Source organism: Artibeus jamaicensis, unplaced genomic scaffold, assembly GCF_021234435.1.
Source record: "Artibeus jamaicensis isolate MK-2021 breed Jamaican fruit bat unplaced genomic scaffold, CSHL_Jam_final scaffold_2375, whole genome shotgun sequence".
Taxonomy (NCBI): domain Eukaryota; kingdom Metazoa; phylum Chordata; class Mammalia; order Chiroptera; family Phyllostomidae; genus Artibeus; species Artibeus jamaicensis.
In genome coordinates this window covers 2,523,518-2,540,369 of record NW_026522032.1, presented here as the reverse complement: position 1 = coordinate 2,540,369, position 16,852 = coordinate 2,523,518, and positions in this window count along the sequence as shown.

The following is a 16,852-nucleotide window of genomic DNA, read 5'->3' as shown; positions in this document are numbered from 1 at the left end:
AGTCTCTGAATGGTGTCAAGACTTTTGATGAGCACATTCATTCAAAAGTGAATCATATATAGCCTCATCTCTCAAGGTGGATCACAGTCCAATGGGGGAGAGAGACACATAGATAAATTGAAATTATAATAAAATATAAGCGAGATAAAATGGATTCCTGAAGGAGAGATGTTTGCCATTTCTGGGCATAGGCTGTTGGTTAGAAAGGCTTTGTAGGAAATAAGGTGACAATTAAGATGGGACTGGGTGCATGAGTATCTGTTATGCGGATGTGGTGGGGAATGCATTCCAGGCAGAGAAAGTGGCAGGCACAAAGAAATGTACTAGTAGTGTGTTCATGTAATTACAAATTGTTGGATATGGTGTCTCTCAGTTAGGATACTTTCAATTGCAAGTAAGTGGATATCCAAGTAAGAGGGTCATGAACTCATGAACATAAATTGGTGCATTAGCTCACATAAGAAGCCCATAGGAAGGTGGTTCCCAGGTAGGTCGAGTGATTCAATGTGGTTACCAAGGACCTATAGGCTTTCTTATCCTTCTAGTCTATCAGCCTTGGTTTGTCAACAATGTCTCTCTTTTTGGCTGCAAGATGGTTATTGTGTCAAGCGCAGGCACAAGCACATCTAGTGAAGGACAAGAGGATCACTTTATTCCACATGTGTCCTTTTAGTAGGCAGCAAATCCTTTCCCTGATGTTCCCCATCAGACATCCTGCCCAGTCCCTCGCCTGTGCCCTAAATGCAAGAGAGGCCAAAAAGGTGAGTATATGGCATTTTCAGCTTCTAAGCAGGAGGCTTGACCATTAGGAAGGGATGGCAGAAAAAGAGCCTAAAGGAGGCCTGAGATACCTGGCTAAGAATTTCGCATTTTCTCCTGCAGATGATTTGGAGGAAACTGGATCAGAGGAGTAATATAATCAAATCTACACTTTGGAAAGATCACATTGCTGCGTACATATGTATGGATGTAACTACATAGAAAAGGTCTGGAATGATAGTTGTCAACTGATACTAATGATCATCTCTGAGGAGGGGAGTGGGATTGGTGGAGGTGAAGGTGGCATGCACTTTTTACTCTATAGCAGTGGTTCTCAATGGGGAGGTCTTGCCCTCCAGTGGATATTTCCCACTGTCTCCAGATGTTTTTTTTTAGCTTTCACAGCTGGCAGGGTGCTACTGCCAATCAGTGGACAGAGGCCAGGGATGTTGCTAAGCATCCTACAATGCATGAGGCAGCTCCCACAGCAAAGAAGAATTTAATCCAAAATGTCAGTAGTGCAGAAGCTGGAAGACCACACTCATAGACTTCTTCATTGCTTGGACTATTTACTGCAAAACCATATTCATGTAGCACTTATGTTTAAAATGCTTAGAAAACATTATTGGATAAACCACAATTCATATGCAATGTAGTAAAGCAGATTGAAAAGATGGAGACTGGAGGCAGGGAAACCAGTTAGGAAGGTGTTACAATATTTAATTCAATGGTTTTCAGTTTTCTTTGTTCTTCCTTCCTCCCCCCTTACCTTTTTTCTTTTTCCTTCTCTTTTTCTTTGGGCAGTAGGAGCCTTTATTCAATGGCATTTGCCAGGATCTCAGTATACAAATCAAGGAACAAATCACACTGGTCTGGTAGAAGCAAGAGTGGGGGCAAGCATCCTAGCTTTTGGCATTGGGCCTCTCCTCTTATGGTGGCCTGATGTACTTCCACAGAGAACTTCGAATGGCCCCTACAGGTCATGCTTGAGGCCTGACCCAGGCCAAAGATACAAAAGATGGAGAGGCTGAGAAAATTCAAGAGTTAGGTGTATGTACTTAGTGTGTTTGCTAGACCAGTCATGATAATAACTTACATAGCCAGTGACAAAGTGTTAATTACAATTTTGTGAGCAAGAAGTGGCATTTCTGGATCATTTGTAATTTGCAACAAATAACTCCCTTAACATTAATACCAAGTAAAGGGGAAATTGGGCAAACCAAGAGACAGCAGCAGGTGAAACTGATGGAACCCAGTGTTTGGATATAAGAATGAGAGAGAGAAAACTTGGAGGATTCCCAGGTTTACAGCTTAGGTTACTGTAGGGGGGGGGGCAGGTGGTGCTAGTCATTAAGGAGAGGAATATAGGAAAAAGGAAAATAATGAGTTCGATGTCATATGTTTGGATTTGATGTGTCTGTAACATATTCAGGCAGAGCTGTTGAATTGGCAACTGGACACAGGGGTCTGAAGCTCAGGAGAGGTCTGGCATGCAAACAAAGGTTGGGAGTCATCAGCACACACATGGTGGCTGAAACCTTGGAAATGAGTGGACCCAATTCAATTAAAAGCACCTTAGGCAAAAAAAGTGTAATGTAGGGTTGAAGAACTGAACCTCAGGAAAGGCAGGGATACGGTGGGGTCTCAGGAACAACTGGAAGCAAGGCCAGGAGTTGAATCCAGCTGGATCTCATGAATCAGCTTCTCTCTGTGTGTCATCTTCAGTACCTCCTGCTGCAAACTGTCCCTCCTTACTTGATATGGCATGACCTCTGTGCCTTGTATAACCAGACAGTAACTAAATCCCTTTAGACAAGTCAATTCAATGGTTCAGGCTTAGGTTAGCCAATCATCCCTAGACCCATCTGCATCAAGCTTTGGTCAGGAAGTATGTTTTGGGAAGCAGTGGTAGTACTGAGTATCTAAGAATATGACAGATTTTATATAAAAATGGAGGATAGAACATTTATGAGAAGAAGGGGAAGGAGAACCCTGACTGGTGTGTGACTCAGTGGGCTGGGCATCATACTTGCAAAGCAAAAGGTCACTAGGTTGATTCCCAGTCAGGGCATGTGCCTGGGTTATAGGTTCAGTCCCCATTCAGTGTAAATATGAGAGGCAACCAATCAATGTTTCTTCTACACATGGATTTTCTCTCTCTCTTTCCCTTCCTTCCCCTCGCTAAAAATAAATTAATTAAATCTTTTAAAAAAGAAGAGGGGGGCCCTGGCTGGTGTGGCTCAGTGGACTGAGTACTGGCCTGCAAACCAAAGGGTTGCTGGTTCGATTCCCAGTCGGGGCACGTGCCTGGATTGTGGACCAGGTCCCCAATAAGGGGTGCGTGAGAGGCAACCACACATTGATAGTTCTCTCCTTCTCTCTCCCTCTTTCTAAAAATGAATAAATAAAATCTTTAAAAAAAAGAAGAGGGGGGAGAGAGTTGCTGAGCAGACAAAACAATCGAATTCGAGAGATTAGGGAGCAGTCCCTGAAGTCTTTGCACTCCTGAGACTTCACATGTGTCCTCCCACTTCTCCCCCATCCTCTCCCCAGTAGAGACACATCTGCACACAGAAGGTCATGTGGAGTCTCTAAGGCCTGCTGGTCCTGCCCTCATTCTTGTATCCAAATGTCAAAGAGAGGGATTAGATAAGTTATATTCTTTAAGCTGCCAGATCAAGCCCCTCTCCTCCTGAATTGCTCTCTAAGGGGAAGCTGACCATCCCCCTCCTCACTAGGTCTCAAACTACTGAAGCTTGGTTTCCTTTTCTGTGGACCTCAGCTGGGCCCAAGGAAGCCATCCCATCCTAACGCTGTGACAAGGCCCTCACAATGGATGCTAAAGTGGCCTGACCTGCTAGGCAGTTAGGAACTACTGAAATGTCTCATTCCAAATTAGAAGATTCTAGAAGAAAATGGAATGGAATCTACTACACTTGATAGTAAAAACATGTGTCCATATTGTTTTTCCAATTTACAAGGAACATTTCACATGCATTAACTTGCTTAATCCTCACAGTTAGGAACAGCTGATGTCCAATGAGAAAAGTATGAAATTGTATCTAATCATTTGCATATTTAAAAATCACCAGTGAGTTTTGAATTTAATTTAAATGTATAACTTAGTGGAGGTTGGTGTTAAAGTCAAGCTGCTTTCATAAAGAATTCCATTTTTATGAAAAAAAATGTGTACATGAATTAAAAAGCACAACAGTCTCCTCATCTTAGTTAACCTCTGCCATAGCTAGCTGAGCTGTTCAGACCAGGATAAACACCTCCTTTCATTTGCATGGCACTTTATAGGTCTCCAGTACTTTCATACCCATTCTATCATTTAAACTTAAAAATAACCCTAGCAGGTGGGTGGGACAGAGATTGCTATCCAGATTTTTCAGAAAGGGAAACCACAGCATGAAGTGATGCCAAGGTTTGCCCAAGATCACTCAGCTATAAGGGACTGAGCTAGGACTATAAGGAACAACCATTGCCTCTCAGCTTCTGGCTCCTTCCTTTTCAATACAGATAACTGTTTTGTTTCTGAGACTAGATTGCAAGCTCTTTGACAGCAGGATTGTGTCTTAATTCACCTTGAGAAGCCTACAGTGGCTGATGTTCCAAAAAATTGCCTACTGCCTGACTTTCTGAATGGGGCCTGGATTTATCCCCAGCTGAAAACTGAGGTGCTCACCACAAGTGAGTTCTGTGAACTTAGGACAAAACTGGCCTCTCCATCCATTGGTTGGCCTTGCCACCAGGGGTCAGCACTGGTGTTCAAGAACTCAGAGCCCAGGCCGTGGGGAGCTCACAGAGAAAAGACAAAAGCCAACAAGCTTCTATTCCTAATGGCTAGTGAAGGAATTTCCACTGCTCACGAGAGAACCAGCCCACCACATGCACTGAGCCCTAGCCTTGGTAGGATGCACCAAAATCCATGGCTTAGTGACATGTGAACTGGAGGGTGAAGAGCCAGAATAAGACAGTGGTAGGAAGCCTGGGCTGGTGTAGAGATCCAGGCTTCTGTTTCAGCACTGATGCTCTGATCTGGTCTGTGACTTCAGGCAGACTTTAGACTCCCCTCATTTTCCCTATCATTACATAGGAGGTTAAGCCAGACTGTTGGTTCATATGCAGACTTGCTTATCAGCATAGTATGAGGAATTTATTTCAAAATGCACAAGCCCCCAAGACTCCCACTCCAAATGTACTGAAGCATTGATGCGGAATCTCCAGGAGGTGGCTCCGCCATTGTGCCTCTAAAGACAGCTTCCAAGCTGATACCACTGCACAGTCCTGGCTTGAGAACTGCTGGTCTGGGTTGTAGCTAAGTGCTCTGCTAGCCATGTATCCCCTGCCTCTTCACAGGCAGTCTTTGGCAAGGGGGCACCTTCTGAGCCTACCTTCAAGTTCCTCTCCTACTCTATTCCCAGGTGACACACTGGCTGTCTAGGGAGGGTTCTTCTGCCACTGTCTTCCCTCATCACACCCTAACTCTCTGACCCTACTGGACAGAAGCCACAGGGCTTCAGAAGTGCCACTTCCCCCTGCTCATGGGCAACACACCCCAGGCCATCTGCTCTGCCTTCTTCTCGGGAAGTGTCCTTTGTATAAAGGAGAACTTCAGAAGCCCCTGGGAAGGAACCGTCACAGGACTGGCAGGGTGAAAGGAAACGTGTATGAGACAGGAGCTGGAAAAGGGGTCTCTAATGACAGAAAGTAAAAAGTAAAGAACAGACCTTCTTGACACTAAGGATATAAGAGTAGGAACCACTCCTTCCATCTGGACAGTCACACTTTCCACAGTGCTTCCACAGTCATTAACCACTTTATATTTTGAACCTTAAGAGCAGCCCTTGGCGGTAGGGACCATTACCCCCAGGTCTGCAGGCCCCACTTTCCTGACCACCCTAGCTAGAAGAGCCCCCACCCCATATTCCATCATTTTTCATCTTCTTCCCCATATTTTTATAGCCCTTATCACTAGGGCAGGGTTTCAGTGATGCTCCCTGCACAAGCTGAGTTGTGTGTCAAACACAGGAAGGCACACACTTCTGGGCTGGACTTCGCAGTGTGAGAGGTCCATTATCTAAAGTTGCCTGGGACCCAGCCATTGCTGGTCTCCTTTCCCCATAACTGAAACCTTCTGACCCACCTGTAGGCCCAACACTGTGCCTGACGCCATCTCCACACTGGAAGGCCCCAGACCCACCTGCTGGCCTCACCATCATACCCATGCTATGTCCTAGCCCTGTGCCCTGGTTCAAGTCACTGGGCTTTGACTAGTAACAGTGACCAAGTCTCCACTTTGCCCATCCCAGTTCTGATCCCTGGTACCATTGTTGGTGACCTGAGGTCCAAGCCCTTCCTTGCCTTTGTTGGTCTCCTTATAGGCTAGAGTTAGGCCTTTTCCCCATGTTGGAGTCCTGCTGCCACAGGCCCAGCTGACCCCCAGAGTGCTTGACATCACCTGTACCCAAACTCTGTCAATTGCCGTGCCCTCCCTAGGACACAGGCTGAAGACCTTTTCTCCTGGGTGTCTCCACTTCTGGCTGTCACCTCAGCTCTCTAGAAAGCCTGTTCTTCCTGCCTTAAAGCAGGTATAGCATAGCTCATCTAATGGTGCCTTCACAGGTCCTGTCATCTCTCAGGGAATCCAGCTTTGCTTCAGCAAACTGTGGGCATAATCTCCGGAAAAGGAATTTGACCTCACCCATCAGAGCCTGGTGAGGAAGTTCCTAAGCTTTAGCTGCCACTAAATGCAGTGTCTCTCTGAGCTCCTCCCAAGGGCCACTGGGGGCCCTAGAAGGAAGTCTCCACTGGGTCATTGGCTCAGACCTTGTTTTGAGCCAATTTGTTTCTTTCTTTTACCGTGTTTCTCTGTCTCCCTACCTCTATCTCTGACATGTTATTTCTTTCCCTCTCCTCCCTTGCTGGCCAGTGTTCCCGGCCTGCACTTGGCCCTGCCAAGCTCTGTCTGACCTGTGAGAGCCAAGACACCAGCCCTTCTTCTGGGGCATTTGGAGCTACCACTTGATGCAGAAAATTGTTCATGTGCACGCCCAATAATGACTGATAATACTGCTGATAATCAGATGCTCATGGGATTCAGTCCTTGGTTACCATCACTTCCTGTGAGTCCCCATCAAGTCAGCTGTGGCCCTAATGGGCCCCCACACTTAACAATGGAGCCCAAGACTTCCCAGAAGAATTGGAATGGGTTGGCCCCAGTTGGAGGCTGGTGAGCCCGGCTAGTAAACATAGCTGAGCTTGGTCCTTGGGGATCTCATGCTCCGTTACCTTCCAGGCTGGCTGGGGTAGAGGCCACAGGATTTAGGAGGTGCTGAGTTGACCTACTTATAGGCAGAGGCAATGTGGTCCCACACTGGGAAGTCTGCATTTCCCATCTAGACCCTGGAGACTCGGAGAGCAGACTTTCCAACAGCAGGAATTTCATTTCTCTAAGGGACATCTAATGTCCTTTCTGGAGATCTCATTCAGACCTGCCTCAGTATCTGGCTGCTTGCTTTGATGGTCCTGTGCCACACAGAACCCCTGGCTCAGTTCCATCTCCCAGCCATCTGTGAGCTCCTCCCTTGGGCTGGAAGACATTTCTGCCTAGGTAAGGGGTATTTTACAGAACTCCCCACAGTGTGGCATTTCAAAGGGTAGTCTTTTCTGTCTCTGGGAGAGGAATGAAAGGGGAATTCCAAAGTCTTTTGTGTTAGGCCTTCTGGTGGGAATAAAAAACAGTGGACAGAAGATGCTTAGAGAAATCAACATAATATACAGGTATATCTTGCCTCACCAACATTATCAATTTTTGGATTGGTCACAAGGAATGTAGGAGCAAGAAGGACTCTTACAGCCATCTGGCCCATTGGTTTCCAAATCCAGCTATTCATCAGAATTACCAGAGAATCAGAACCTACCCTTTAAGGTTCTGATTCAGGAGCAGCCTGGCAATCTATATATTTCAAATATAGACGTACAGCCAGTGGTCTAGTTCAGTGCCCCACATTTACAGATGGGAGAAACTAATGCTTAGAGAGGTATGTTTTCAAGGTCACATGGCAACTATGTAACCTGACATGACCTGGTTCTAGTCTACCTTTTCTCATTCTAGCATCTCATTCATGCACCCATAGGGTTGCTGTATAATATACAGGATGCCAGCTAAATTTGAATTTCGGACATACTCATACTAAAAAATTACTCATTGTGTATCTGAATTTCAAATTGAACTGAGCGCCCTGTACTTATCTTTGCTCAGTCTAGCAACTCTGCTCCTTATACTACAGAACACTTGAATGAAATCTGTCACATGTGATTTCTAAATTCTTGCTTTTAGGCCTTTACTTATGCTGTTCTCTCTGTCTGAAATAATCATCCCATTATTTCCCCCAAAATCCTGCCCATTCTTCAACCAGAATGCCTCCTTTCAAACTTTCTTATCCTTTGAGCTGACTTTAGTTTAGCCTCTGATAACACTTTGTCTCTCTACTTCCACTTCCTGTGCTATCTTGGATCAGAGTTCTTTATCTACTTGGCTTAACTCTCCTGTGGAGCATGAGCCAACCCCCTACCAAGGCAGGGACCATATCTGAGCAGACAATAATGGGTAAAAGTTTGGGCTCTGGAGTCAGATGAGTTTTGCTTGATTTCAGCCCTTCCACTTACCAGCTGTGTGACTTTGGGCAAGATTTTCCACCAATTTGGGACTCAGTTTCTTCATTTATAAAATGGAAATTATAAGAGTAATTTCTGCATATTACAGGGTTGTAGTAAAAACTAAATGAGATAAATCTTTGAGAACAGAGCAAGTATACATAAAGTGCTCAGTTATAAATCATCATCTCTGCATCATCAGGGTTAAGCTCAGAGTTGTGATCAGTAAAGTCTACTCAGTGAATGAATGAATGGATGAATGAATGAACATGTGAGTACAAGTAAAAGGCCTGGACATAAGATCTTGTGCCCTATTGACCGAAAGTGTGAGATGTTTATGTGAGTGGCTTCACATTGAAAATACATGTGCACTAGAAACACATGTTCCCTTGAGAGAAAATTTCTGCCCTGGAGGAGCTGTATATAATACATTATTTCTCTCTAGGAGAGTAATTTGCTGTTAGGAGATTGTTACACAAATGTTTGTCTCATTGGAGTACTTCTATGTTTCTCTTCTCTGCAGGAATTATTGGAAATGAAAATCCACACTTGTGAGTTTCAGTCTGACCCTGCCCTCCCATGGACTGCTAAGAAACTCTCTCCCTCTGGTATAGTGGAATTAATTCATTAAAAGATTGGTAAATACTTGGAGACCAAAAAAAATATTTTTAAAAGGTGACAGACAACAGATTGGTGGTTACAAGAGGGAAAGGTGTAGGGGAGAGCAAAATGGTTAAATGGGGTCAAATGTATAGTGAGGGTTGGAAGTAGACTTTTGATAGTGATAATGCTATAGTTTGTATAGGTATTGAATAATAATGTACACTTGAAACTTGTATGATATTATTAACCAACATTACCCTAAATAAAAGGAAAAAAAGAAATATGAGTGCCAGGTTCTGTTTAGGTTTACTTTTCTGATTCTCCATTATTATGCCCTGCCCCTCCCCTGCCCTATAAATGCAGTAGTGGAGGATTTGCTGGGTCCATGGCATTTATCAAAATGGGCATAAAATGAACAGGTAGAGAAGAGGAAATGAAACAGATGGTTTTCTAAAGCTGTGAGATGTATTATTCTCATCTGAAATCATTGATAGCTTTTTTGAACCCAGGCACCCAGCATATTGCCTGCTGTATAGTAGTCATCAAATAAATATTTGTTGAATGAATTGTTGAATGAAAGGTAAGGTATAATAAATTGATTTGATGTTTTAATAAAATACATGTAGAATCATTCTCCTACCCTTTCTTTCTTCCTATCATGTTCCTTGTTCAACCTGGAAAAGCGATTGCTCAGGCCTTGCTATAGGAACCCTATAGTTTGTTGCAAGTACCATTTACGATCACCTCTGTTGGGCTTCTGAGACTCACAGAAACATGACAAGTTAGCTAGGCTAACTTTTCCCCGGTATACACCCAGTGACAGGGAGCTCACTACTTTCCAGTCTTTGCTATGCTCTTGATCTAGTCTGTCATCTTTAAATGCTCTGAAAAGCTCTTACTGCTGCATTAATAGCAGATCTGGTACCGGAACCCAAACCTCTCTATAACCCAGACAAGAGTACTCTCCACTGTACTACCCTTGGAACTTTAAAGCTATATCTATATTTATTCAAAGGTGGTAGGAAAAGAACTTTCCCAGGAAGCAGGAAACCTGGGTCCAAGTCTGAGCTCTTCCTCTGACTTGCTATCTTGAACTGGGCAATCCCTTTCTTTACATTTCCTTTTTGCACAGTGAGGGGTTTCAAACTGGATGTTCTGCAAGACTCTTCCAGCTCATCTGTTCCAGGCTTCACTAGTGAGAGTTAATTAAGATATTGTAATAATACAGTGGTTCTCAAAGTTTGGCCCATAGTCCTTACGATTCTCTTACAGCCTTTTCAAGCTGCATACCTGTAGGAGGCAGGACTTTATTCACATTGTACTTTAACCCAAATAACATATCACAATAGACTGAGTGCAGAAGCAGCTATAAGAATTCAGCTTTTATTAAGCCAGACATTAAAGAGAATTACAAAAAAATAAAAGTAAAATGATGCTACTCTCCTCAGTAATTTAATTTTTGTTACAGAAAATATTGTTATTCTGTATAAAATATATTAAAATATGCTGTAAAATATGTCATTTATGTTAACATGTTTTAAATAAATGAAGAAATGAACTCCATATTTAAAGAGTGAGACATTTAAATGTCTCCATATTAGTATATAGTATGATAAATATCCATAGATATAACTCACATTAATAACAACTCTTTTGTCTTTAACAACTTTTAATAGTGTAAAAGGGTCCTGAGAGCAAAATATTTGAGAACTGCTGTTCTATAGGTCTCTGACTTCCTGTCTCACTCTGTATAGCCTTGTCCCTCCAATGGTCCCACATGGAATCTGTTCCATATGTGACAGAAGGGTGGACACAATGATCTTGGGAAGGGGGCCATTCTTCCTAGCTCACAGGTCATAGACATGCCAGGTTTCTCCCCTCCTTCACCTGGGTTTTTTGGCCTAGACTAGAACTCGGACCTTAGAGAAGACACACCATGTCAGGCAGTGCCAGATCCTGTCTGAGAAAATAAAGCAGCTGGTCCATTGAAGGTTCATGTGATAGCCTCCTTGCCTGTCTGCCCACAGGTCCCCAGGCCCTTCTGGTTCCACCTGCCTTAATTGGTACACTCTCCATGTCCCCGACCTCCTACTCCCCAGACCCTCCCTGAGCCCTGCCAGCAAAGAAAGTGGGTGTGAGGCAAGGGAGGCCCTCCCAGGTCTGGGGCCTCCACAGAGTAAGGGGGACAGAAGGAAGAAAATTAGGAGGGAGGATTTGTGTTCACTGAAAAGAACTCACTACATGTCAGATTCTTCATGTCCCTTCTTCCTTATCCACAAGCCTGGCAGGTGAGTATGGATCTTTATCTTTATTGTCACATTACAGGCAGGGAAACTGAGGGTGGGTGCCAGAGATAAAGAGTCATGCCTAAGGTGGTTACACAGCCCAGAAGTATCTGGGCTTGGATTTGAACTCAGGTGTAGATGATGCCAAATCAATGCTCTTCCTGCAGAGAAGGTCGAGAGCACCCAGGACAGGAAGAGGAAGCAGAGGGAACTAAGCAACTGAAAACTAGCTATGTGCCAAGCTTGGCAAGTGTGAATATGTCATCTCATTGACTCATCAGTAGTTCCCTTACATAGTCAGTGAACCCACAGTTCACAGTGAAGAAACAGACTTCAAGAAATGAGGTAGCTTTCCTAAGGGCACGCGGCTACAAGGTTAACAGAAGCAACATTCAAATCTAAGTCTGTCAGGTCCCAAAGCCTCAACTTCTTCAACAATAACAAATAACAGTTATTGAGACTACTTTATGCTGGGCACTGTAGTAAATGCTTTAATTCATTCAATTTAAACCTCCAAACAAGGTAGGTGCTATGATTATCTGCCTGTGGGGGAAGAGGTCACGTATTCAAAGGAGGGGACACTGCTCTGCTCTGGCTCTTTGTATCCCTCCCCTGCCACACGCCGTGGCTTCCCCTTATAAATCTGTGTACAGTTGGAGGTGGGTGGGAAGGAGCCAGTCTTGCCTCTGGCAGACTATCATTCTGGCAGGGTACAACAGAATGGGCTAGAGAAAAGGGGAGAGATCAGCTATCACAACCTCCCCAGGATACAAATGGGAAAACCGAGGACCACAGAGTAAGTTGTCAGCTGAGCCAGAGGGATCCTTAAACAACCTCCTGGATAAGCCTCTGGACCAAATCACTAATGGGCCAAGTCCTCAAAGATGAACATAGGCTTGGTCAAAGCAGGCTTAGGACCTTCTAGGGTCCCAGCATTTGGCCCCGTGCCTGACCATCTCAGGTCTCTGTAAAGGAAGTGAGCCCCTGAGGAGTACGTTATTCTGGGCCTTGTGATGATATGTGCCCCCAGAGACCCAAGCCTGGCTTCTTGCCATGGAGTCCCTGGGAGCCTTCTGGCTGCCAGCCATGGCACCCTGCCTGTTGAGGCTTGGGAGAGGAGGATTCACTGCTTCTTAATGGCTTCTGGCCCCAAAAGTCTCTAGAACCGCTTAATGCTAACTCTTTCCACTGAAAAAATGGACTTCAGTGCATCCAGAGTGTTCAGGTTCAAATACTACGCTAAACTTCTGTATCTGGAGGAGTCTGAGCATGGGAATGACTAAAGGAGGGAAGATATCATGTCCTCAGAAGATGTTCAGAGAAGGACACATACCCAGGCCATCTGAGCTGGGAGAGAACCATAATGCTTTGAGTCAGGGGGTTGGAGGAAATGCCTTTGGGGGCTTAAATTCTCATTGGGACATTACCTGACTTCCTGTGGGCTCCCAGGGCAACACAGGAGTTCTGAGAAGAGCTGTGATTGTTGGCCAGAATGGAGATTTTTCCAGATTTATCCTGTCCTTAAATCTAAACAGGAGTCACAGGATAGACTTGAGACCTACAGACTTGTGACGCTGCCTCTCATTATACAGCCAGGAAAACTGAGGCCGGGAAAGGAAGGGGACTCCTCCAGGTGCCAGAGTGAGTCAAGATTCCTGATTTTAAAGCATGGTTGGAGAATGACCCTGTAACCCAGGGCCCAGAGCTTCCAGTCTGAGAAGGTTTCCTAAGGCCCCAGCTTTTCTCCACCCACCAACTGCTTTCACACCTGCCTGGGGCCTGTCTGGGTGGAGGGCTCTCCTCTCTGGGTCTTTTTCCTCGATACTTTATCCACAGCCCCTGTGTGGTCCTGGTTGTACCTGGAGGCCCCCAGGGTAAGCTGGTATGTCATTGGGCAGGAGGCAAGCAGGCAGGTGGGCTGGACACTCCAGGTTGGGAAATTAATGTTCAGGGAATTTCAATTGGCATTGCTGTCCAGTCCCAGCCAACTGATTAACGGTGCCGAGTTTGAATCAGTGACCCGCCTCCTGGTCCCTCCTCCTTAGCTAGCCTCCTCTCTCCCTCCCTCCTTCTCTTCTTCCCTCCCTCGGCCAGCCCTCCGGGAGGCGCCTGGAGTGGAGGCGAGCTGAGCTCCGGACAGCCGTTGCTCTCTGCTTCTCTCCTCCCCGTGCAGTGCTAGCTGATGGAGCGCGCGGCTAACGCTGACTCTAGCTGAGCTCCTGGTTCCCTGTAGCCAAGTCCCCTGGGAGGGAGAAGCCTGTGCCCAGCAGAGCTCTGCCTGGCTCTGCCAGCTCCCTGCACCCCACCATGCCTCCTCTGCTGGACGTTTTCTGGTCTTGCTTCAAGAAAGTGAAGGTAAGTGGCTGCTCAGACTCAGCCCATTCCACTACTCAAGGGGGAAGGAGGCAGCTGGGGACCACTGCATGCTGGCTGAAGGGCAGATGGGTTTCTGAGACTACCCTGGCAATAAGAAAGGCTTGGGATTCAAGTCTCACGTTTGTCATTTAACCTGCTCTGTGATCTTTTCTGCTGCTTTCCCATGAAAATGAGTAGGCTCTTCTTCATAAAACTTGCCCCTGTTGCTTGACACTAAGGCAAGATTCTTGACCCCTATGAGCCCCTTAGTTTCCTCAGCTTTAAAATGAAGACAATAGTGACACCAAGTTTATAGTATAAAGAGGTTGGTCTTATTATTTGTATGTTCAATGCTTACAAATATAAGAGATAATCTGTGTGAAGTATGTAATGTGATGACTGGCATATAGTATCCAAAAGAAGAGTGGTAACTATTATGATGATTATTATTACTAATGTCCTACAACATATAGCAAGCACCTACTCTGTACTAGGCACCAAAGGAGTTACACAAAGGCATAAAGGGACATAGCTTTCGTCCTCAAAGAGGAGGAAGGAAAAGTGACAGATATTTATTAAGCACCTACTCTATGCAGACACTATGCTAGATAGTCCATCAGTTAAGAATATTTAGTGACTGCTGCTGTCTCCTCAGACACGGGGGATATGGCTGTACCCACAAGGCTGCACAGGGCATGATTTCTGCTCTCAAGAAACAAGGAACTGATATTGATTTAGCATCTTCTAGGTACCAGACATAGGCACTTTTTAAAAAATTGGGGGCACTGTTTTTTTTTAAAAGGATCTTTTCATTAAAATACTTGTATCTATGCACTAAGACAACTTGAAGAATAGAGAAATAGAGAAGAAAAGAAAAAAACTACCATCAATTATATTCAATACCCAGTAAATAATTTTTAACATTTTAATATATTTCTTTCAGTCTTTTTTCCCATCTGCAGTTCTTTATCTTTCAAAACTGTGATTCTTCACTATGCCTATATTATTTTATTCTGATGTGAAATTCATTTAGCTCAAATTTCCCTTAAGCCATATTTTAATGGGTGTGTAATATATTATTGAGTTAATTTACTACAATTTAGTTAATCATTACGCTACTGTTTGAACATTGATTTTTTTCCTTTTCTTTATCATGGTTTTAAATAATGCTACGGTAAACACCTTCTGAGTTCTTTTTTTGTTTGTAGTGATTCCCAAAGATGAAATTTCTAAGCTAAAAGTGTATAACCATTTTTTATGGGCCTGGATATGAATACCAAATGATTTTATCAAACGGTTCAAGGGATTACACTCCCACTGGCATTGGATGAGCTCACAGGTGCCCCAAGGCTACAGTGACCTGTCCTTCAGAGGCCAGATGACAGCTCTCAGGCAGTACACACTGTGAGCTGCTGCTAAAGATGCCTCCAGGCAGAGGGGAAGTCAAGCCCTCAAATGTTTGCTGGCTGAGGAGTAGCTGAGCAAATTGGGGCAGCGCTGCTCCTCCGCTCTCTTCCAGGCTCATCCAGTGATTCTAGAGGTGCCCATTTGGAAACCAAAAGCCATTGATGGCAATAGGGATAGAAGGAATGATGCCCCCAGTAAGGACTAACCAGTGATCTCACCAATGCATTCACTGTAGTGATAATTTTCACCACAATGCATTGTTTTCCTGCTTTCATAGATGGGGAAAGGACACTGGGAGTGACTGAGAAATGTTTACAAGGTCCCTCAAGTATGACTGGTAGAGTAGGGGTCTGAACTCCTAACTCCATACTCTTCTTGACACTGTGTGGCTTCACACATTTCAACCCAGACAAAAGACTTTCAGACAACTAGCCTGACTATGAGAGGATGAAAGTAAGGCTGGGACCCTTGGAAGGAAAGATCACTTCCAGCTGGAGGGACTTGGAAAAGTTTCATAGGAGGTCACATTTGGGCTGAGACTGAGGCTTAAAGGAAGAGTCTGTCAGTCCAAAAAGGGGGAAGGGCATTCCAGGCATGCCTGGCAAGGGGAGCTTCATGAGCAAGAGTGTGGAGGCAGTCAAGTGGTGGTAGTTTGGGGAGCCCTGTACCTCACTCAAATGCAGGGTTTGAGGGGGGAAGAATTAGAAAAGGGGAACCAGGGGCTGCCTCTCATAGGGTTTGCAATTGACCTATGAATGCATGGTCCCAAATGAGATTTTCTCTCATCCGTGGGGAAATGAGAGAAAAGTAAAGATAATGTAGCGCAGTTTTCAGAAAGCTAAATTAATTCAACTCAAAAGACTGTTCTTTATTTGGAGATTGTTATGGCCTATGGTGGTGGGGTTCAAATGATCTTTCTTTTATGAAATAGGAGTGAGAGGTTTTTTTAATTGTCTGTCCTCTGAAAAATAAAAATGTTTTCAACTCTCTGACTGTTCTTCTATTTATTTAAACATTGTCTTCCTCATCCATGAGATTCCAAAGTCTGGAGACTGTTGTGCTAGGTGACAGGGGAGTTTTAGTAAAGTAGAGATATAATTAAATGGATAGCTCTAAGAAAAGCACTCCAGCAGTCTCAGGTGGGGACATTGTAGAGGGCCACATGGTGATGCAGAGTCTAGTAAGGCGGCTGTGATGGTGGTGCGGATGGGTGGGGGGAAGATGAGAGATGGATGTAATGATAAGGGCAAGGCAAGGGGGAGTGACAGTGCCTGAGGGGTCTGATGCCTGATTGGCACCACTGTCCACTACCCTGGCCAACCATTCTGAGTGCTTGGCATGGATTTAAATCCCTTTATTCTAATTACCCCAATCTTTTCAGACTCCCAGCAAGCACTATCAGCCCATGCCAACCTCTTAGAAATTATTGGGGTAGGAAAACCTCAAGAAAGGCCAAGGCTCTCTATCCCAGGTCCTAGACACACTACCACTCACACACAGAATGTACATGTGTTTGTGCACACTCTCAGCTACACATACAGGTGCGTAGACATGCCATTTAAGCTTATACACACACAAACACATGCAAATACACATACAGTGTACAGCCACAAGTATGTAGACTTGCAGACATATGCCTTCATGCACATATAAAAGTAGGCACACTTACACACAAATACATGCCTTCTTATCTACAAGTATACGGGCACAAATGGACTCAGGGAGATACACAAAATTGTGTAGACAAACAGAAGCATGCACCCAATGCAAAGGCACATGGG